This window comes from Orcinus orca, chromosome 4, assembly GCF_937001465.1.
Source record: "Orcinus orca chromosome 4, mOrcOrc1.1, whole genome shotgun sequence".
NCBI classification, from domain to species: domain Eukaryota; kingdom Metazoa; phylum Chordata; class Mammalia; order Artiodactyla; family Delphinidae; genus Orcinus; species Orcinus orca.
This window is the reverse complement of record NC_064562.1, coordinates 47,157,208-47,177,869: the sequence shown is the minus strand read 5'-3', so window position 1 is coordinate 47,177,869 and position 20,662 is coordinate 47,157,208. Positions and strand designations below refer to the sequence as shown.

Sequence of the window (20,662 nt, the reverse complement as noted above, 5' to 3'; positions counted from 1 at the left end):
GACAAAAGGATAGGGACGGGACCTGCACCAGTGGGAGGGAGCCATGAAGGAGGAAAGGTTTCCACACAGAAGGCCATTCGCGGGCGGAGACTGCAGGTGGCGGAGGGGGGAAGCACAAAAACAGAGGTGCAGAGGGCAAAGCAGACAGATTCCCGCACAGAGTATCGGTGCCGACCGGAACTCACCAGCCCAGAGAGGCTTGTCTGCTCACCCGCCGTGGCGGGCGGGGATGCAAGCTGAGGCTCAGGCTTCGGTCGGAGCACAGGGAGAGGACTGGGGTTGGCGGCGTGAACATAGCCAGAAGGGGGTTAGTGCGCGACAGCTGGCCGGAAAGGAGTGTGGGAAAAGTCTGGACCTGCCAAAGAGGCAAGAGACTTTCTCTTCCCTCTCTGTTTCCTGGTGCACAAGGAGAGGGGATTAAGAGCACTGCTTAAAGGAGCTCCAGAGACGGGCGCAAGCCGCGGCTAACAGCGCGGACCCCAGAGACGGGCATGAGATGCTAAGGCTGCTGCTGCTGCCACCAAGAAGCCTGTGTGCGAGCACAGGTCACTGTCCACACCCCCCTTCCCGGAAGCCTGTGCAGCCCGCCACTGCCAGGGTCCCGTGATCCAGGGACAACTTCCTGGGGAGAATGCACGGCGCGCCTCAGGCTGGTGCAACGTCACGCTGGCTTCTGCCGCCGCAGGCTCGCCCCGCACTAAGTGCCCCTCCCTCCACCACCCCTCACCGGCCTGAGTGAGCCAGAGACCCCGAAGCAGCTGCTCCTTTAACCCCGTCCTGTCTGAGCGAAGAACAGACGCCCTCTGGCAACCTACATGTAGAGGCGGGTCCAAATCCAAAGCTGAGACCCTGGGAGCTGTGAGAACAAAGAAGAGAAAGGGACATCTCTTCCAGCAACCTCAGAAGCAGCGGATTAAAGCTCCACAATCAACTTGATGTGCCCTGCAACTGTGGAATGCGTGAATAGACAACAAATCATCCCAAATTGAGGAGGTGGACTTTGAGAGCAAGATTTATGATTTTTTCCCCTTTTCCTCTTTTTGAAAGTGTGTATGTGTATGCTTCTGTGTCAGATTTTGTCTGTATAGCTTTGCTTCCACCATTTGTCCTAGGGTTCTAACCGTCTGTTTTTGTTTTTTCTTAATAATTATTTATTTTAATACCTTTATTATATTTTATCTTACTTTACTTTATTTTAATCTTTTTCTTTCTTTCCTTCCTTCCCTACTTTAGACAACAAATCATCACAAATCGAGGAGGTAGACTTTGAGAGCAAGATTTATGATTTTCTCCCCTTTTCCTCTTTTTGTGACTGTGTATGTGTATGCTTCTGTGTGAGATTTTGTCTCTATAGCTTTGCTTCCACCATTTGTCCTAGGGTTCTATCCATCCGTTTTTACTTTTTTGTTTTTCATTTTTTTCTTAATAATTATTTTTTATTTTACTAACTTTATTATATTTTATCTTACTTTATTTTATTTTACTTTATCTTTTCTTTCTTTCTTTCTTTTCTTTTCTTTCTTTCTTCTACTAATTCTATCTTTCTACTTTTTCTCCCTTTTACTCTGAGCCGTGTGGATGAAAGGCTCTTGGTGCTACAGCCAGGAGTCAGTGCTGTGCCTCTGAGGTGGGAGAGCCAACTTCAGGACACTGGTCCACAAGAGACCTCCCTGATCCACATAATATGAAACGACGAAAATCTCCCAGAGATCTCCATCACAACACCAGCACCCAGCTTCACTCAACAACCAGCAAGCTACAGTGCTGGACACCCTATGCCAAACAACTAGCAAGACAGGAACACAACCCCACCCATTAGCAGAGAGGCTGCCTAAAATCATAATAAGGCCACAGACACCCCAAAACACACCACCAGACGTGGACCTGCCCACCAGAAAGATAAGATCAAGCCTGACCCACCAGAACACAGGCACTAGTCCCCTCCACCAGGAAGCCTAGACAACCCACTGAACCAACCTTAGCCACTGGGGACAGACAACAAAAACAACAGGAACTACGAACCTGCAGCCTGCAAAAAGGAGACCCCAAACACAGTAACATAAGCAAAATGAGAAGACAGAAAAAAAACACAGCAGATGAAGGAGCAAGATAAAAATGCCCCAGACCTAACAAATGAAGAGGAAATAGCCAGTCTACCTGAAAAAGAATTCAGAATAATGATAGTAAAGATGATCCAAAAACTTGGAACTAGAATAGACAAAATGCAAGAAACATTTAACAAGGACCTAGAAGAACTAAAGATGAAACAAACAACAATGAAGAACACAATAAATGAAATTAAAAATACTCTAGATGGGATCAATAGCAGAATAACTGAGGCAGAAGAACGGATAAGTGACCTGGAAGATAAAATAGTGGGAATAACTACTGCAGAGCAGAATAAAGAAAAACGAATGAAAAGAACTGAGGACAGTCTCGGAGACATCTGGGACAACATTAAACGCACCAACATTCGAATTATAAGGTTTCCATAAGAAGAAGAGAAAAAGAAAGAGACTGAGAAAATATTTGAAGAGATTATAGTTGAAAACTTCCCTAATATGGGAAAGGAAATAGTTAATCAAGTCCAGGAAGCACAGAGAGTTCCATACAGGATAAATCCAAGGAGAAATACGCCAAGACACATATTAATCAAACTGTCAGAAAAGAAATACAAAGAAAACATATTAAAGCAGCAAGGGGAAAACAACAAATAACACATAAGGGAATCCCCATAAGGTTAACAGCTGATCTTTCAGCAGAAACTATGCAAGGCAGAAGGGACTGGAAGGATATATTTAAAGTGATGAAGGAGAAAAACCTGCAACCAAGATTACTCTACCCAGCAAGGATCTCATTCAGATTTGACGGAGACATTAAAACCTTTACAGACAAGCAAAAGGTGAGAGAGTTCAGCACCACCAAACCAGCTTTACAACAAATGCTAAAGGAACTTCTCTAGGCAAGAAACACAAGAGAAGGAAAAGACCTACAATAACGAACCCAAAACAATTGAGAAAATGGGAATAGGAACATACACATCGATAATTACCTTAAATGTAAATGGACTAAATGCTCCCACCAAAAGACACAGATTGGCTGAATGGATACAAAAACAAGACCTATATATATGCTGTCTAAAAGAGACCCACTTCAGACCTAGAGACATACAGACTGAAAGTAAGGGGATGGAAAAAGATATTCCATGCAAATGGAAACCAAAAGAAAGCTGGAGTAGCAATTCTCATATCAGACAAATAGACTTTAAATAAAGACTATTAGAAGAGACAAAGGAGGACACTACATAATGATCAAGGGATCGACCCAAGAAGAAGATATAACAATTGTAAATATTTATGCATCCAACATAGGAGCACCTCAATACATAAGGCAAATACTAACAGCCATAAAAGGGGAAATCAACAGTAACACATTCATAGTAGGGGACTTTAACACCCCACTTTCACCAATGGACAGATCATCCAAAATGAAAATAAATAAGGAAACACAAGCTTTACATGATACATTAAACAAGATGGACTTAAATGATATTTATAGGACATTCCATCCAAAAACAACAGAATACACTTTTTTCTCAGGTGCTCATGGAACATTCTCCAGGATACATCATATCTTGGGTCACAAATCAAGCCTTGGTAAATTTAAGAACATTGAAATTGTATCAAGTATCTTTTCCGACCACAACGCTATGAGAATAGATATCAATTACAGGAAAATGTCTGTAAAAAATACAAACACATGGAGGCTAAACAATACACTACTTAATAACGAAGTGATCACTGAAGAAATCAAAAAGGAAATCAAAAAATACCTAGAAACAAATGACAATGCAGACACGACAACCGAAAATCTATGGGATGCAGCAAAAGCAGTTCTAAGAGGGAAGTTTATGGCAATACAATCCTACCTTAAGAAACAGGAAACATCTCGAAAAAACAACCTAACCTTGCACCTAAAGCAATTAGAGAAAGAAGAACAAAAAAACCCCAAAGTTAGCAAAAGGAAAGAAATCATAAAAATCAGATCAGAAATAAATGAAAAAGAAATCAAGGAAACGATAGCAAAGATCAAAAAAACTAAAAGCTGGTTCTTTGAGAAGATAAACAAAATTGATAAACCATTAGCCAGACTCATCAAGAAAAAAAGGGAGAAGACTCAAATCAATAGAATTAGAAATGAAAAAGGAGAAGTAACAACTGACACTATAGAAATACAAAAGATCATGAGAGATTACTACAAGCAACTCTGAAAATAAAATGGACAACCTGGAAGAAATGGACAAATTCTTAGAAATGCACAACCTGTCAAGACTGAATCAGTAAGAAATAGAAAATATGAACAGACCAATCACAAGCACTGAAATTGAAACTGTGATTAAAAATCTTCCAACAAACAAAAGCCCAGGACCAGATGGCTTCACAGGCGAATTGTATCAAACATTTAGAGAAGAGCTAACACCTATCCTTCTCAAACTCTTCCAAAATATAGCAGAGGGAGGAACACTCCCAAATTCATTCTACGAGGCCACCATCACCTTGATTCCAAAACCAGGCAAGGATGTCACAAAGAAAGAAAACTACAGGCCAATATCACTGATGCACATAGATGCAAAAATCCTCAACAAAATACTAGCAAACAGAATCCAACATCACATTAAAAGTTTCATACACCATGATCAAGTGGGGTTTATTCCAGGAATGCAAGGATTCTTCAATATACGCAAATCAGTCAACGAGATACACCATATTAACAAACTGAAGGAGAAAAACCATATGATCATCTCAATAGATGCAGAGAAAGCTTTCAACAAAATTCAACACCCATTTATGATAAAAACCCTGCAGAAAATAGGCATAGAGGGAACTTTCCTCAACATAATGAAGGCCATATATGACAAGCCCACAGCCAACATCATCCTCAATGGTGAAAAACTGAAACCATTTCCACTAAGATCAGGAACAAGACAAGGTTGCCCACTCTCACCACTATTATTCAACATAGTTTTGGAAGTTTTAGCCACAGCAATCACAGAAGAAAAGGAAATAAAAGGAATCCAAATCAGAAAAGAAGAAGTAAAGCTGTCACTGTTTGCAGATGACATGATACTATACATAGAGAATCCTAAAGATGCTATCAGAAAACTACTAGAGCTAATCAATGAATTTGGTAAAGTTGCAGGATACAAAATTAATGCACAAAAATTTCCTGCATTCCTATACACTAACGATGAAATTTCTGACAGTGAAATTAAGGAAACATTCCCATTTACTATTGCAACAAAAAGAATAAAATACCTACAAATAAACCTACCTAGAGAGGCAAAAGACGTGTGTGTATGCAGAAAACTATAAGACAGTGATTAAAGAAATTAAAGGTGATAACGAACAGATGGAGAGATATACCATGTTCTTGGATTGGAACCATCAACATTGTGAAAATGACTATACTACCCAAAGCAATCTACAGATTCAGTGCAATCCCTGTCAAACTACCAATGGCATTTTTCACAGAACTAGAACAAAAAATTTCACAATTTGTATGGAAACACAAAAGATCCCAAATAGCCAAAGCAATCTTGAGAAAGAAAAACGGAGTTGGAGGAATCAGGCTCCTGGCTTCAGACTATACTACAAAGCTACAGTAATCAGGACAGTATGGTACTGGCACAAAAACAGAAATATAGATCAATGGAAAAGGATAGAAAGCCCAGAGATAAACCCATGCACATATGGTCACCTTATTTTTGATAAAGGAGGCAAGAATATACAATGGAAAAAAGACAGCCTCTTCCGTATGTGGTGCTGGGAAAACTGGACAGCTACATGTAAAAGAATGAAATTAGAACACTCCCTAATACCATATACAAAAATAAACTCAAAATGGATTAAAGACCTAAATGTAAGGCCAGATACTATAGAACTCTTAGTGGAAAACATAGGCAGAATACTCTATGACATAAGTCACAGCAAGATCCTTTTGACCCACCTCCTAGAGAGATGGAAATAAAAACAAAACTAAACAAATGGGATCTAATGAAACTTAAAAGCTTTTGCACAGCAAAGGAAACCATAAACAAGACCAAAAGAAAACCGTCAGAATGGGAGAAAATACTTGTAAATGAAGCAACTGAGAAAGGATTAATTTCCAAAATTTACAAGCAGCTCATGCAGCTCAGTAACAAAAAAACAATGCAATCCAAAAATGGGCAGAAGACCTAAATAGACATTTCTCCAAAGAAGATATACAGACTGCCAACAAACACATGAAAGAATGCTCAACATCATTAATCATTAGAGAAATGCAGATCAAAACTACAATGAGATATCATCTCACACCAGTCAGAATGGCCATCATCAAAAAATCTAGAAACAATAAATGCTGGAGAGGGTGTGGAGAAAAGGGATCACTCTTGCACTGCTGGTGGGAATGTGAATTAGTACAGCCACTATGGAGAACACTACGGAGGTTCCTTAAAAAACTACAAGTAGAACTACCATACGACCCAGCAATCCCACTACTGGGCATATACCCTGAGAAAACCATAATTCAAAAGGAGTCATGTACCAAAATGTTCACTACAGCTCTATTTACAATAGCCTGGATATGGAAACAACCTAAGTGTCCATCATCAGATGAATGGATAAAGAAGATGTGGCACATATATACAATGGAATATTACTCAACCATAAAAAGAAACGAAATTGAGCTATATATAATGAGGTGGATAGACCTAGAGTCTGTCATACAGAGTGAAGTAAGTCAGAAAGAGAAAGACAAATACCGTATGCTAACACATATATATGGAATTTACGAAAAAACTGTCATGAAGAACTTAGGGGTAAGACAGGAATAAAGACACAGACCTACTAGAGAATGGACTTGAGGATATGGGGAGGGGGAAGGGTAATCTGTGACAAAGTGAGAGAGAGGCATGGATATATATACACTACCAAACGTAAGGTAGATAGCTAGTGGGAAGGAGCCGCATAGCACAGGGAGATCAGCTCGGTGCTTTGTGACCGCCTGGACGGGTGGGAAAGGGAGGGTGGGAGGGAGGGAGACGCAAGAGGGAAGAGATAATGGGGACATATGTATATGTATAACTGATTCACTTTGTTATAAAGCATAAACTAACACACCATTGTAAAGCAATTGTACTCCAATAAGATGTGAAAAAAAAGCTTTAATGCAACACACACCACTCAGAATAGCTAAAATTAAAATGCAATGACCAACGAAGTGGTTAGAAAGAACGTGAAGTACCTGGAACTCTCAGAAGTTGCTGATGAAAGTGTAAAATAGTACAACTATGGTGAAAATCTGGTTAGTAGCTTCCAACTGACTTGAAAGTGGGAAAAAGAAACTTCCTGGGTTGATGGAAATGTTCTACATCTTGAGTTAGGCAGTTACTTTTGTCAAAATTAGTCAAGCAGCATACTTAAGTATTTGGGTATTTTACTGTATGTAATTATAATTCAATAAAGTACTAGGGGAAAAAACATGAGTGAGTTAGGCAGTAGATGACATACAGCTGAAAATAAAATAAGTGAACAGGAAAACTATATTCAAAGAAATTACCCAGAATGCATCACTGAGCATCAAGAAAATGTAAAATGTGAGACAATAAAAATATGGGAGTTAGAACAAGAAATCTTAATATACGTTGAATTGGAGCTCTAGAAAGAGAGAACAGTACTTTGGTTTCTGGTCTGACATGTAAAGAGACTGGAAGTTGTCACTCCCACCTCCACAACTGAGGTCACAGGGCAAACTGCTGTCCTGAACACAAGCAGGGCCCCACACTTTGGTGCGTTTTACTCCCCAGGGTCCTACTGGGTTCTCACTATAAATACTGGAGAAAAATCCCCCTGTGCTTCTGTTAGGGGAGAGGGAAAGTAATGTTCTCCTTAACCAATTCTGCCCACAAGGGAAAGCATTTTACCAGAGTACAACCAAGTGGGGTTTTACCAAAGCCTAACCAACCCAATATTTCTCTTATCCCACTCCAGTCCCCTCTAGTGTGTGGGGAGGGAGGATACCCAACTCAGACTCACCAAAAGACTGAGACCTAATCATAGGACTAGAGGACTCTTCCTCTCCTTCACACTTCATCACATCAATAGAGCTCCTATATAACAGAGGGTTAGAGCTCAAGAACTGCAAGCCTCAGATCCTAGCTAAAGAGTCTCTGGGAAAACCCAAGGATAACAGAGGCGACAAAAACAAGGATATGAGAGGAAATTTTAGACTCTGACACACAGATGGAATAAACAGTAAACACATTCTGACTCCTAGCCAGAAGGAGATTAGAGAGAGAGGAGAAATGAGAGAGGCAATATTCAAAAAGAAAAAGGCTGCAAACTTTCAAAAGCTAACTTTTTAAAAATTGAATAAACTGATACAAGAAGCACAACATATACAAAGAAGTTTACGAAAACTTTCATTTTACGTTGTACTGCAAACTAGAGAATGCCAGTGGCAAATACAAGACTTTAAAACCAGATAGGGAAAAAGGATCAATTACTTCTAAAGAAAAAAATATGAGAATGCCAACAAAATTCATTAACAACAGAATACAGTACAGTAACAATACAGTAGAATAATATCTCTAAAGAGTTGCAAGATGGTATTTGAGACTTTAATACTCCTCTACCAGGCACCAATATAAAAAGTAGACAGAAAATCAACAAAGATGAAGAAGACCCTAACAACACTGTTAAACAACTAACTGATATCTACATAATACTCTACTCAAAAACAGGAAGATATACATTCTTTTCGAATACACATGAATATTCACCAAGAGAGACCATACTTTGGGCCAGGAAACAAACTATAACATATTTAAATGAAATGAAATCACACAAAGCATACTATCCGACCATAACAAAACTAGAAATTGACAACAGACAGACATCTGGAAAATCCCCAAGTACTTTGATACAACTAAATCAGTGTTTAGAGGAAAATTTATAGTATCAAATGCTTATATTAGAAAAATCTAAAATCAGTGACCTAACCTCCATATTAAGAATCTAAAAAATAGAAGAGCAAATACACCCCCAAAGAAACCAAAAGGAAGGAACTAATAAAGAGCCAAAATCTATAAAATCTAAAATAGGAAAACAACAGATTACTACTGAACCCAAAAGATGGTACTTTGAAAGAGGCAATAAAATTGACAAACCTCTCTTTGACCAGGACAAAAAGACACAAACGATAAACATAAAAAACGAAAGATGGAACAGCCCTTGATACACTAAAAAGATAGAGAATATTAAAAAATATTTATGTGCATAAATTCAACAACTTAGAGGAAATGAATAAGTTCCTTCTAAGACAAAACTACCACACCTCAAAAAGAAATGGAGAACAGCAAAAATGGCAGAGAAGAACTCCAAAATTTTGCCCCTCCACAGAAGCAGTAACAAAACCCAAAAAAGCTAGCAAAAATTGCAGACTCAACTATGTCAGAACTCTGGAAATTAACTAAATGATTACGGCAACCCAGGGGGTATTTATTCAAGAAAAAAAGGACAGTGATTTGTGGAGTTTTAAACCTTCTCCTGGTCCCTCATTGCCAGGGCAGCTTGGCAGCCACTGGAGCAACCAAAACTGAGCTGGAGCACTCTCAAAGCCTCATTCACAAACACTAGTCATTATCTGACCTGTGTGGTGGTTCCTCTACTCTTGCATAGCGTTAAAAGACTTCTTCCTGGAGGGGAAGGAGGAAACTATTACTGGAAAATGTTTTAAATTTGTAGGTGTCCAAGGTCATGGAAACAGCTGGGGCAAACAACTGACTAACCAAAAAGCTTAAAAGGAAAAACTTGGGAATGAGATGTCAGTACGTGGTCCAAAAAGCTCTGACATACTCCTGGGACTCTAGAAGGTCATATGGACATGGAGGCCTATGCACATGCTTAGGAAAGACCTAAAAATAGCCTAAGCTCTCACCTCTGTCTGACCTTGAGGGTTTGCAATGACGGAAGTGAAGGACAAGGCGGAGTTATAAACTTCTTGACTGAGTAATGAAGGTGAGCCCCAAAACACACACCAAGCCACTTGGCCAGGAGTGGGAGACTTACTGGTTACAGGCAGTTAAGGAAATCTCTGTCCAACCATTAGCTGACCATAAACTGAATAAAAAGGCTTCAATGGTCACACATGACAAAGCATACAAAATGTACAGAATTCGTTCTGAAAAGTCACTAAAGCAACAAACAACAAATAAAACAAGCAGCAACAACAGACAACCCTGGGAAGGGGAGAGAGTCTAATTCCTAAGTTGCTGCATTATTTTAAATGTCCAGTTCTTAACAAAAAATACCCTATGAAACATACAAAGAAACAAGAGAGTATGTCCCATACAAATGGAGAAGAGCCATCAATAAAAACTGTCCCTAAGAACAATAAAAATTGTACCCAAGGACTTAATAGAAAACACTTTGAAAATCCAGTATTTTAATATGCTTAAAGAGCTGAAGAAAACCATGTCTAAAGAATTAAAATGAAGTATGAGAATGATCTCTCACCAAACAGAGAATATCAAAAAAGAAACCGAAATTATAAAAAGGAGCCAAATAGAAATTATAAAACAAAACAAAACAAAATCACTAGAAGGGCTCAAGAGCAGTATTGAACAGGTAGAAGAAAAGATCTGTGACCCTGAAGAGAGGTTAGTTGAAGTTACACAGCCTGAAGAAAAGAAAAAAGAATGAAGAAAAATTAACAGAGCTCAGAGATCTATCAGACAACAAGTGTACCAACATATGCAAAATGGGAGTCCCAGAAGAGGAGGAGAAAAAAGAACAGGAAAAAAATGTAAAGAAAAAATGGTCAAAAGATCCCAAATTTAATGGAAAGCATTAATAGAAGAAGCTCAATAAACTCCAAGTAAAATAAAATGTAAGTGAGATCTACTCCTGGACAAATTATAATAAAACTGTGCAAAGTCAAAGACAGAAAGAGAATCTTGAAAGCTCTAAGACAGAAGTGACTCATGGTATACAGACCCTCAAAATAAGATTAACAGCTGGTTTCTCATCAGAAACCATGGAGGCCAAAAGGCAGTAGAATAACGTATTCAAAGTACTGAAAGGGGAAAAAAAACCAAAAAACAAAAAACAAAAACTATCAACCAAGAATTCTATATCCAGCAAAAATATCCTTCAAAAATAAAGGGGATACTAAGACATTACCAAATAAACAAACAGAGTTTCTCACTAGCAGACCAACCCTGCAGGAAATACTAAAGAGATTCCTCTAGCTGAAATGAAAGGACACAGAACAGTAACTTGAATCCATATGAAAAATCAAGAGTACCAGTAAAGGTACTCTACATAGCACATATAAAAGACAGTATAAATGTAATTTTTGTTTTTAATTTTTTTCTCCTGATATGAGATAACTGCATATAGCAATAATTATAAATCTATGTCGATGGGCACACAATGTAAAAAGATGATATTTGTAAAGATAACAGCATAAAAGAGAAGTGAATGGAGTTACAGGTGCAAAGTTCTTTTATATTATTGAAACTAAATTGCCATTGATCCAAATTAGATTGCTATAAACTAAGATGTTAATTATAATCCTCAGGGTAACCACTAAGAAAATAACTCAAAATAACATAGTAAAAGAAACAAGGGAATTAAACTGTACACTGGAAAATATCCATTTAGCACAAGAGAAGGCATTAATTGAGGAACAGTGGAACAAAAAGGACATAACACGTACAGAAAACAAATAGCAAAATGACTGACGTGAATCCTACTTTATCAGCAAATACATTAAATGTAAGTGGATTAAACTCTGATTAAAAAGCAGAGATTAGCAGAATGAATAATTAAACATGATTCATTATATGCTATCCAGAAGAGAGACACTATAGATCAAAGACATAAATAGACAGAAAGTAAAAGCAGAGAAAAAGGTATGACATGCGAACAGTAACCCAAAGAGAGTTGAAGTAGCTACACTAAGACAGGGATAACCTCAATGTCTTATATCAATGAAAGAAACTGAATTAGTAGTTAAAAACTTTTCAACAAAGAAAATTTCAGGCCCATATAGTTTTACTGGAGAATACTACCAATAATATAAGAAAGAAATAATACAAATGGAAATGCTTCAAGAAAATAGAAGTGTTAGTAACACTTTCCAACTCATTTTACGAAGTCAGTAGTATCCTTATCAAGCTAGACAAAAACATTGTAAAAAAAAATACTACAGAATGCCTTACAATCATAAATCTATAAATCCTCAACAAAATACTAGCAATCCAGTAATATATTAAAAACAAAATACATTATGGCTAAGTGGTATTTAAAATGGGAATGGAAGGTGAGTTCTACCTCTTGATAGAAGTCTGATTATTAATGAAAAATCACCAATGTAAATCAGCATATAAACAAAGTAAAGAAGAAAAGTTATGATCATTTCAACAGTTGCAGAGAAAGTATCTGACCAAATTCAACTTGCATCAATGACAAAAATCCTCAGCAAAAGTGAAGAAATAGAAGGAAAATTTATTTAACCTGAAAAAGCACCAAAAAACTTGCAGTTGATATAATTCATGGTGAAAGACTGAACACTTTCTCCCTAAAGTTAAGAACAGGGCAAGGACATGCACTGTCATCAGTTCTATTTAATATTGTCCTTGCCAGTGTGATAAGGCAAAAAATAAGGAAAGGAAGAAATGAAAAGGTCTCTATTCACAGATTAAAAGGTTGTAAAAGTTCCTAGAAGTAATAAGTTTACAAATGTTGCAAGGGACAAGGTCAATATACTTTTAAATGAATTGTGTTTTAGTTCTATAAAATATCAATGAATAACTGGAAATTTTAAAAGTCGTATCATTTACAATAGCATCAAATATCAAATAAGTAGCAAATCCAGCAACAATATATAAATCTAGCAAAATATTTGCAAGATCTGCATGCTGAAAACTACAAAGCATCAAAAAAAATAAAGAAGACCTGCGTAAATAGAGAGGTACACTGTATTCACAGATTGGAAGACTCAGTATTAAGTCTCAAGATTAACAAACTGATTCTTCCTCCAAACTGATCTACATATTCAATACAATTCAAATAAAAAATCTAGCAGGATATTTTGCAAAAATCATAATCTGATTCTAAAACTTATATGGAAATGCAAAGCATTTAGAGGTGTCAACACAACTTTGAAAAATAACTACAGAGTTGGAGAACACATACTATATAATCTCAGGGCTTACCACAAAGCTGCAACAATCAAACATTTTGGTATTGGCATAGATCAGTGGACAGTTTATGTATCTAGCAGTAGACCCACCCACATAAATTTGGTTCTAATGAATTTTGACAAAGTTGCAAGAAAATCCACGTGGAAAGCATAATCTTTTCAACAAATAGTGCTTGGAATGACTGGATGTACATATGCGAAAGAACAAACTTTGTACCATATTTATAAAAATTAACTTAGACCACAGACCTATATGAAAAACCTAATTATAAAATTTCTAGAAGAAAACCTTCATGTACTTGGGTGAGGAAGATATATCTTAGATGTACTTGGGTGAGGTAAATACATCTTCGGTGTATTTGGTAAATACACCAAAGACATAATCCATAGATGAAAACAAGTGATAAATGGGACCGCATCAAAATGGAAAATTGCTCTTTAAAAGGCCCTGTAAAGAAAATAAACATACAAGCCACAGACTGGGAGAAAATATCTGCAAAACATACTTTAAAAAGGACTTGAATCCAAAACATATAATAAACTCTCAAAATCTCAGTAATTAGAAAAAAAGCAACTCAATAATAAAACTAGGCAAAAGATGTGAATAAATACTTCCTTCACCAACGAAGACATACAGATGGCAAATAAACACATGAAAAGTATAATTACTCATTAGAGAAATGACAAGCTAAACCACAATGATATTACATCCTACTAGAATGAATAATTTAAAAAAAAATTGATAATACCAAGAAGTACTGACAAGGATGCAGAGGCAACTAAAACTCTCTCATATTTTTGGCAGGAATACAAAATGATAAATCCACTATGTTGGATTATTAGACAAACAGTCTGGCAGTTTCTTATGAAGTCCAACATACACTTACCATACCACCTGGCAGTTCCAGTCCTAGGTATTTACCCAAGTAAAATAAAACTTACTTCACACAGAAATCTATACAAATGTTTACAGTGCCTTTATTCTTAATCACTCATAACTGGAAACAACCCAAATGTCCTTCAACTTGTGAATAGATAAAAATCGGTGGTATATCCACACAATCGGATACTACTCGGCAACAGAAATGAGCTACTGAAATACACAAGATGGATGAACCTCAAATACATTATGTTAAATGAAAGAATCCAGACTCAAAAGGCTACATACTATGTTTCTATATATGACATTCTGGAAAAGCAGTTGCCAAGGGCTAAGAGTGGGACAAGGTGTTGACTTCAATGAACACAAATGAATTCTGGAGGGTGACAGAACAGTTCTATTTCTCAATTGTAGTGGTGGTTATGCAACTGCATACATTTGTCAACATTCACCAAATGTGAATGTCTGTCAACAAAGAGGTCAATTTTACTACATACATATAGTTCAGTAAAAAAGTTGCTAAAAATTTAATTTTTCAAAAATATATTCAAGGTATAATTTCAAGAGTGACCACTGAGAGTCCAGAAATAGAATGTACAAATCCCACACCAACAGAAGTATATAGATCAAGAAACAAACAAGGGGGGAAAAAATCTGTTTTTAGAAAGGCAAAAAGAAAACAAAAAATCACACAAAGAATGGAATCAAAAAGTAGGATGGCAACCAGACAAAAATATCAATAATTGCAATAGAGGTAAGGCAATTGGTCTGAACCCACACATTAAAATAAAGTCAGACTGGATTGAAAACAAAGACCAGTTATATACTTTTTGTAAGAGACACACCTAAGCATAAGTACACAGAAAGGCTGAAAGTAAACAAAGGAGAAAAGATGTATTATACAAACATTAACCAAAAGAAAACTTGCATAGCTATATGAGACAAAAAAGATCGTAAGATGAAAACCCTAACAGGAGGCTCATGACCTAATATCAGGTTCAATTTACCAGAAGGTATAGCAATATATAGGCATAGTTGGTATACCTAATAAAATAAACTCAAAGGCTATAAGCAAAAGCTGACTGAACTACATGGGGAAATGAACAAATTCAGCATTTAAATGGAAATTTTAGCATATATACCTTAATTATTAAAAGAGCAAACAGTCAAAAATTTATAAAGATACAGAAAATATGAGGAACACAGCTAACAAATTTGATCTAATGGAGAAACATATAGATCTGTACCTAACAATTAGAGAAACAATACTCTTTTCAGATGCAGTAAAACATTTATAAAAATTGATCACATACCAGCCCATAAAGCAGGAATCAACAAATGTAAAAGAACTTGTTCATACAGGTTACCCTAACAGCCTATAATGCAATTAAGTTTAAACTTAACAATAAAGAAAGGTAAATTTAAAATCACACGTGCATGGAAATTTTAAATAACTGATGAGTCAAAGAAGATATGATAACCTATATTAATAATACTTAGGCAAAAATGATGAGAATATTTCATATCAAAATCATGGGATGCCAAATAAATTTATAGTCTTGCCAAAAAAATTTATGGCCTTAACTGCTTATATTTATTTGAAAATAAGGAAATCTAAATATGAATAAGCCATATATCCAACTTAAAAAGAGAAAAAAGGAAAAAAACTATAATAAATCCAAACAAAACAGAATAAAGAAAAACAAACAAACCAGTTTTTTAAAAATAAAAGCCAATACTGACTCACTGAAAAGAACATAACTGACAAATCTCTGGGGAGACTAAATCAGAAAAAAAGATAGAAAGCACAAATAATCTTACTAATGAAGAAGGGGGTAATATAAACAAGAGTCTAAAAATATATCAAGAGAATATTATGAACATTTTTATGCAAATTTGAAAACTTTAAAAAGCTGAAAAATTCCAATATTACAGATACAGTCCAAAAAAACTGACTCATCAGCAATTAGAAAGATTCAATGATTCTTATAACTACAAATACATTGAGGTGATAGTTCCACCAGGCAATGGTAGTTTTATAGTCTTGTTCCACCAAAATTTCAAGGAACAGATTAATTCAATATTATACAAACTCTTTGAGAAAACTGAGTAAGAACAGTAAGAACACGTCTATCTTATTCATGAACATACATGAAAAATTCCTTTAAAAAGTTGTTGTGAAAGGCAGTCCATCAGGGTCCCTGTGCTTCCCCCCTTCATTCTTTGTGAGTGCAACAGATTCTGAGACTTATCTGTCTCTTGATACTGAGCAGTTTCTATAGCTAGTTAAATAGGGAACTAAACAGGTCAAGGCAACCAGAGCAATACTTCCATATAACTCTTTGTACCCCTGGAGAATCAGGATTAGTTGTTTTGTTTTGGTTTTTTTGCAGCTAGCTACAATATTTGCTGCTTGCTTGAAAAGTGCTGCACCTTTGGACTTAGATTACTCAATTGCAATGCAAAGTCTTTGTGTATACAGCATGTGTCTGGGTCCACCTTGTTGCTTGAGTGATAACATTCTTTGTCTCTGACCCAAGAGTCTCATGTCTTCTACCATTATCCATGAAGCAATAATTGGCTAACTTATTAGCTTGTAATAGGGTAAAATCTCAGAGCCTTAACAGTTCTTGACAAACACTATCAAAATAAATCCAGCAGTGTATAAAAGCACCAGGTTGGGTTTACCTCAGGAATCCAAGTGTGGTTTAAAGGGGCAGGTTGGGGGGACGCTTACATATAATTTACCACTTCAATATATGAAATGAGAAAATAATGTAATCATCTCAATAGATGAAGAAAAGCATTTAATAAACTTCAGCACCCAAATAAGGATTAGCAAAGTAGAAATAGAAGGAAACTTCTAGAACCTAAAAACTTTTTACCAAAAATATAGAGCAAATATTCTTAATGAAAAAATATTGGAAACATTTCCTTTAAAATTGTGATTAGAAGCATGCCCAGTATTAATGCTTCTATTCGATATTGTATTAAACACACCAGTACATTACAATAAGGAAAAGAAATTATAAGAATTTGAAAGGAACAAAGTCTTTATCAGCAGATGAAATCATTATCTGCATACAATACCTAAAGAATTTGTAAACAAACTTTTAGGAAGAATGAGAATTTAGCCAAGAAGGCTTACTATAAGATCTTTTTTCTTTTTAATGGTAATTCGTATACCCCAACAGCAAACAGGCAGAAAAAGCAACTTAAAAAAGACATGGTTTATAAGAGGAACAAAAAAACTTATAAAGTATCTAGAAACAAATCTACAAAAGATATGCCTGAACAGTGTGCAGAAAGTAATAAAATTTTATTCAAAGACATTAAATAAGATCTAAATAAATGGGGAGAATGCACAAATTCATGGATAGGAAGACTCAATGTAATTAACATGTCAATTTTTCTTAAATTGATCCAGACATTCAATGTAGTTCCAAAGTCCCAACAGCATTTTTTGTGAAACTTAACAAGCTGTTTCTTATGTATGAGGAAGATTCAAGGCACCCAAACTGCCAAGACATTGCAAAAGTAAAATGTAAAGGGACTTCCCAAAAGAGATATCAAATCTTAATATAAAGCCATAGTAACAATTATGACAATGTAGTAATCAGTGCAAGGTGAGACAAACTGACTGCTGGGTATAGAGAATGGAGATCCCAAAACAAGCCTACTACACATTGCTGATCAGTGGGAAAAGGGAAAACTAGTCACTAAATGATGTTGAGACAACTGGTTATTCACAAGGAAAAGACAAAATGAGATCCCTCCCAAAATTAGACCTCTCATACCATATTAAAAAATCAACTCCAAATGAATGAAAGAATTAACTATGAAAAGCAAAACTTTACAACAACTTTTAAGAGATAATATAGAAAAACTATTTATGACTGGGGTAGGGCAGGATTTCTTTAATAAAACATAAGATGCACTAGTCACAAAAGAAAAGAATTTTAAATTCAACTACAATAAAAAAAAATCAAGGGCTTCCCTGGTGGCGCAGTTGTTGAGAGTCCACCTGCCGTTGCAGGGGACACGGGTTCGTGCCCCGGTCCGGGAAGATCCCACATGCCGTGGAGCAGCTGGGCCCGTAAGCCATGGCTGCTGAGCCTGCGCGTCCGGAGCCTGTGCTCCGCAACGGGAGAGGCCACAACAGTGAGAGGCCCGCGTACCGCAAAAAAAAAATAATAAAATCTATTCATTAAACAATACCAACAAAGAAAACAGAAAGAAAAGCCAGAGTGGAAGAAGACATTTACAATACAAAATAGACAAAAGTTAAAAATTCCAAGTGAAAATAAGCAAAAGATATCAATAGCAATTTCAGAGAAAAAACGTGGCCAATACATATATGAAAAGATTCTCAGTTTTATTATCAATTAGGAAAATGTAAATTAAGAGTAGGACTAGAAACTGTTTCACACTAATAACTGGCAAAACTTTAAAAATCTGACAATACTAAGTAAGTGTTGGGAAGAAGACAGAAAAATGGCAACTGTATTACTTTCGGGAGTATATTCTAGTACAGCTACTTTGTAAAATATTATGGCATTACCTAATAAACCTAAGAATGTATAAGCTTCTTTCTATAACCCAACAATTCCATTCCTAGGAATTCTATCAGGAGACATGTACAAGAATGTTCATGGCTACATTGCTTACAGTAGTCAAAAAAAGGTGGAAACAATCTAAATATCTATAGTAGAATGAATTACAGCATATTCATATAACAGAATACAACACAGCAATGAAACAGGTTAACTACAATTACACGAATGCATAAATGTATGAATCGTAAATACATAAAGTCAAATAAAACCAAGTCACAGAAGATTACATTCAGTAGGATTCCATTTATATAAAGGTTAAAACACCCTTAACAGATATATATATAAGCTCAGTATCTGGCACATAGTATGTGCTCATCAATACCTGTTGGATGACCGAAAGAAAACTAACAGAATTTAGGACAGTAATAACCTCTGGGAGAAGTGATGAAGATGTAATCAAGAAAAGGCACACAGGAAACTTAAAAGATACAGGGGATCTACACCAACAAGGTTTGATTGTGCCTATTTCCCAATAATCTCACCAACAGTTAGTTTATCAAATTTTTGGAATTCATCCAATCTGATAGGTAAAAATTGAGTATAGTCTCAATTTGCATTGTTATTATTATATAATGTTGATCAACTTTCTAATTTTACAGCCATTTGTAAATCCTCTTATATGAATTATTAATATGCTCTCTAATAGACTGTCTTTTATTTACTGATTTCCAGAAGCTCATTATATAATACAGAAGAAAGTACTTTGCCTCCTATATGAGTGGCAATTGGATTTTTAAATGCATTTTTTAAAAAGGTACTGAGAACGTTAGATAATGGGTGTGTAGTTACTTATTTTATTATTTTCTTTAAAATGTTACTCTTTGTATATTATGATATATATCATGAATTAAAAAGTTTACATAGTAAAAGAATCTTCAACTGCCATGGTCCATTTTATTTTAAGGGAGATAAGTAATTCTTAGAAGGAAGCTAGAAATCTTCACAATTATTGAAGTTCTAAAGTTTTTATTATTTGGGGACATCAATGTTTAATGCTTGAGGACAACTGTTTGGCCCATATGTCAGAGAAAGTATTGCTTTATACCTTAGGACATGAATTCTAAATTATTTAAAAATAACTATATGAGAATTGCTTTCACTTACACCTTTTCTTCCATAAAACTAATACAGTTTGGATTTTTCTTTTAAGTGACTTAAAAGAACATTTTCAACTTCCTGGACTGGCCATGTTTGTAGTTTTTAAATTGGCCTTCTTATCCTAACTCTTCAAATACCCTACCCACCACACATACTCCTCAAGTCTCCAAATAGCATTTCTAAAAATTAACTTGTTGAGCCAGGATGATCAAATTCATTATCAAAATTTCAGTATCTATGTTTCAGAGGAAGACAGGAAATGGAAGAAAGGCACTCCTTTTTCTGGTTTCAAGACAAAATGGAATCTTAGAGGCAATCCATTTTCATTGTTTCTTTTAAATATATCACAGTGCTATTTTAAGTGCTCCACTCTACTCCCTCCCCCTTTTTTTGGGCACAAAGTACCACTATGTGGTTATTAAAACTGATTAAGAAATTATTTCAAGTTTTACCTTCCTAAGAATATAAAGCTACCATTCATTAGGAACATTTTATTCCTTCAATTCCTTCATAAAATCAATCCTGTTTTTACCACCTTAAAGTTTTGAAAGATGGCAGGGAGGGCTCTGGCTTTCTTTCATTTCTAAAAGCTCTCTGCTCTTCTGTACTGATCACCTGAACACAAAATAGCACTGCCAGAAAAACAGATTCTCACAGAAGAGGAAAGCCTGCAGATAGGTATTTATATTGAATTTAAATTGAAGTTTAATGAAAAGGAATTTATCCATAGGCACGGACAAAGCTAAGTTACAGCTGGTAAAGCAGAGCTGGTGCCTGATTTGAAAGTCTAAAGTGAGATTTTAACAAATGTGAATCATCA

At 35.9% G+C, this 20,662-nt stretch overlaps 1 protein-coding gene and 1 long non-coding RNA gene across 7 annotated transcripts in view; one reads left to right on the top strand and one right to left on the bottom strand.

Moving 5' to 3' along the window:
- CNOT6L (CCR4-NOT transcription complex subunit 6 like) overlaps positions 1 to 20,662 on the bottom strand; it is a 119,386-nt gene that overhangs the window by 44,214 nt on the left and 54,510 nt on the right. The gene's annotated exons all lie outside the window — the stretch shown is intronic.
- LOC125964287 (uncharacterized) overlaps positions 19,473 to 20,662 on the top strand; it is a 36,830-nt gene continuing 35,640 nt past the window's right edge. Inside the window, exon 1 of the long non-coding RNA XR_007477188.1 lies at positions 19,473 to 19,498. This is a non-coding gene — a long non-coding RNA (uncharacterized LOC125964287). The remainder of the gene's footprint in view (positions 19,499 to 20,662) is intronic.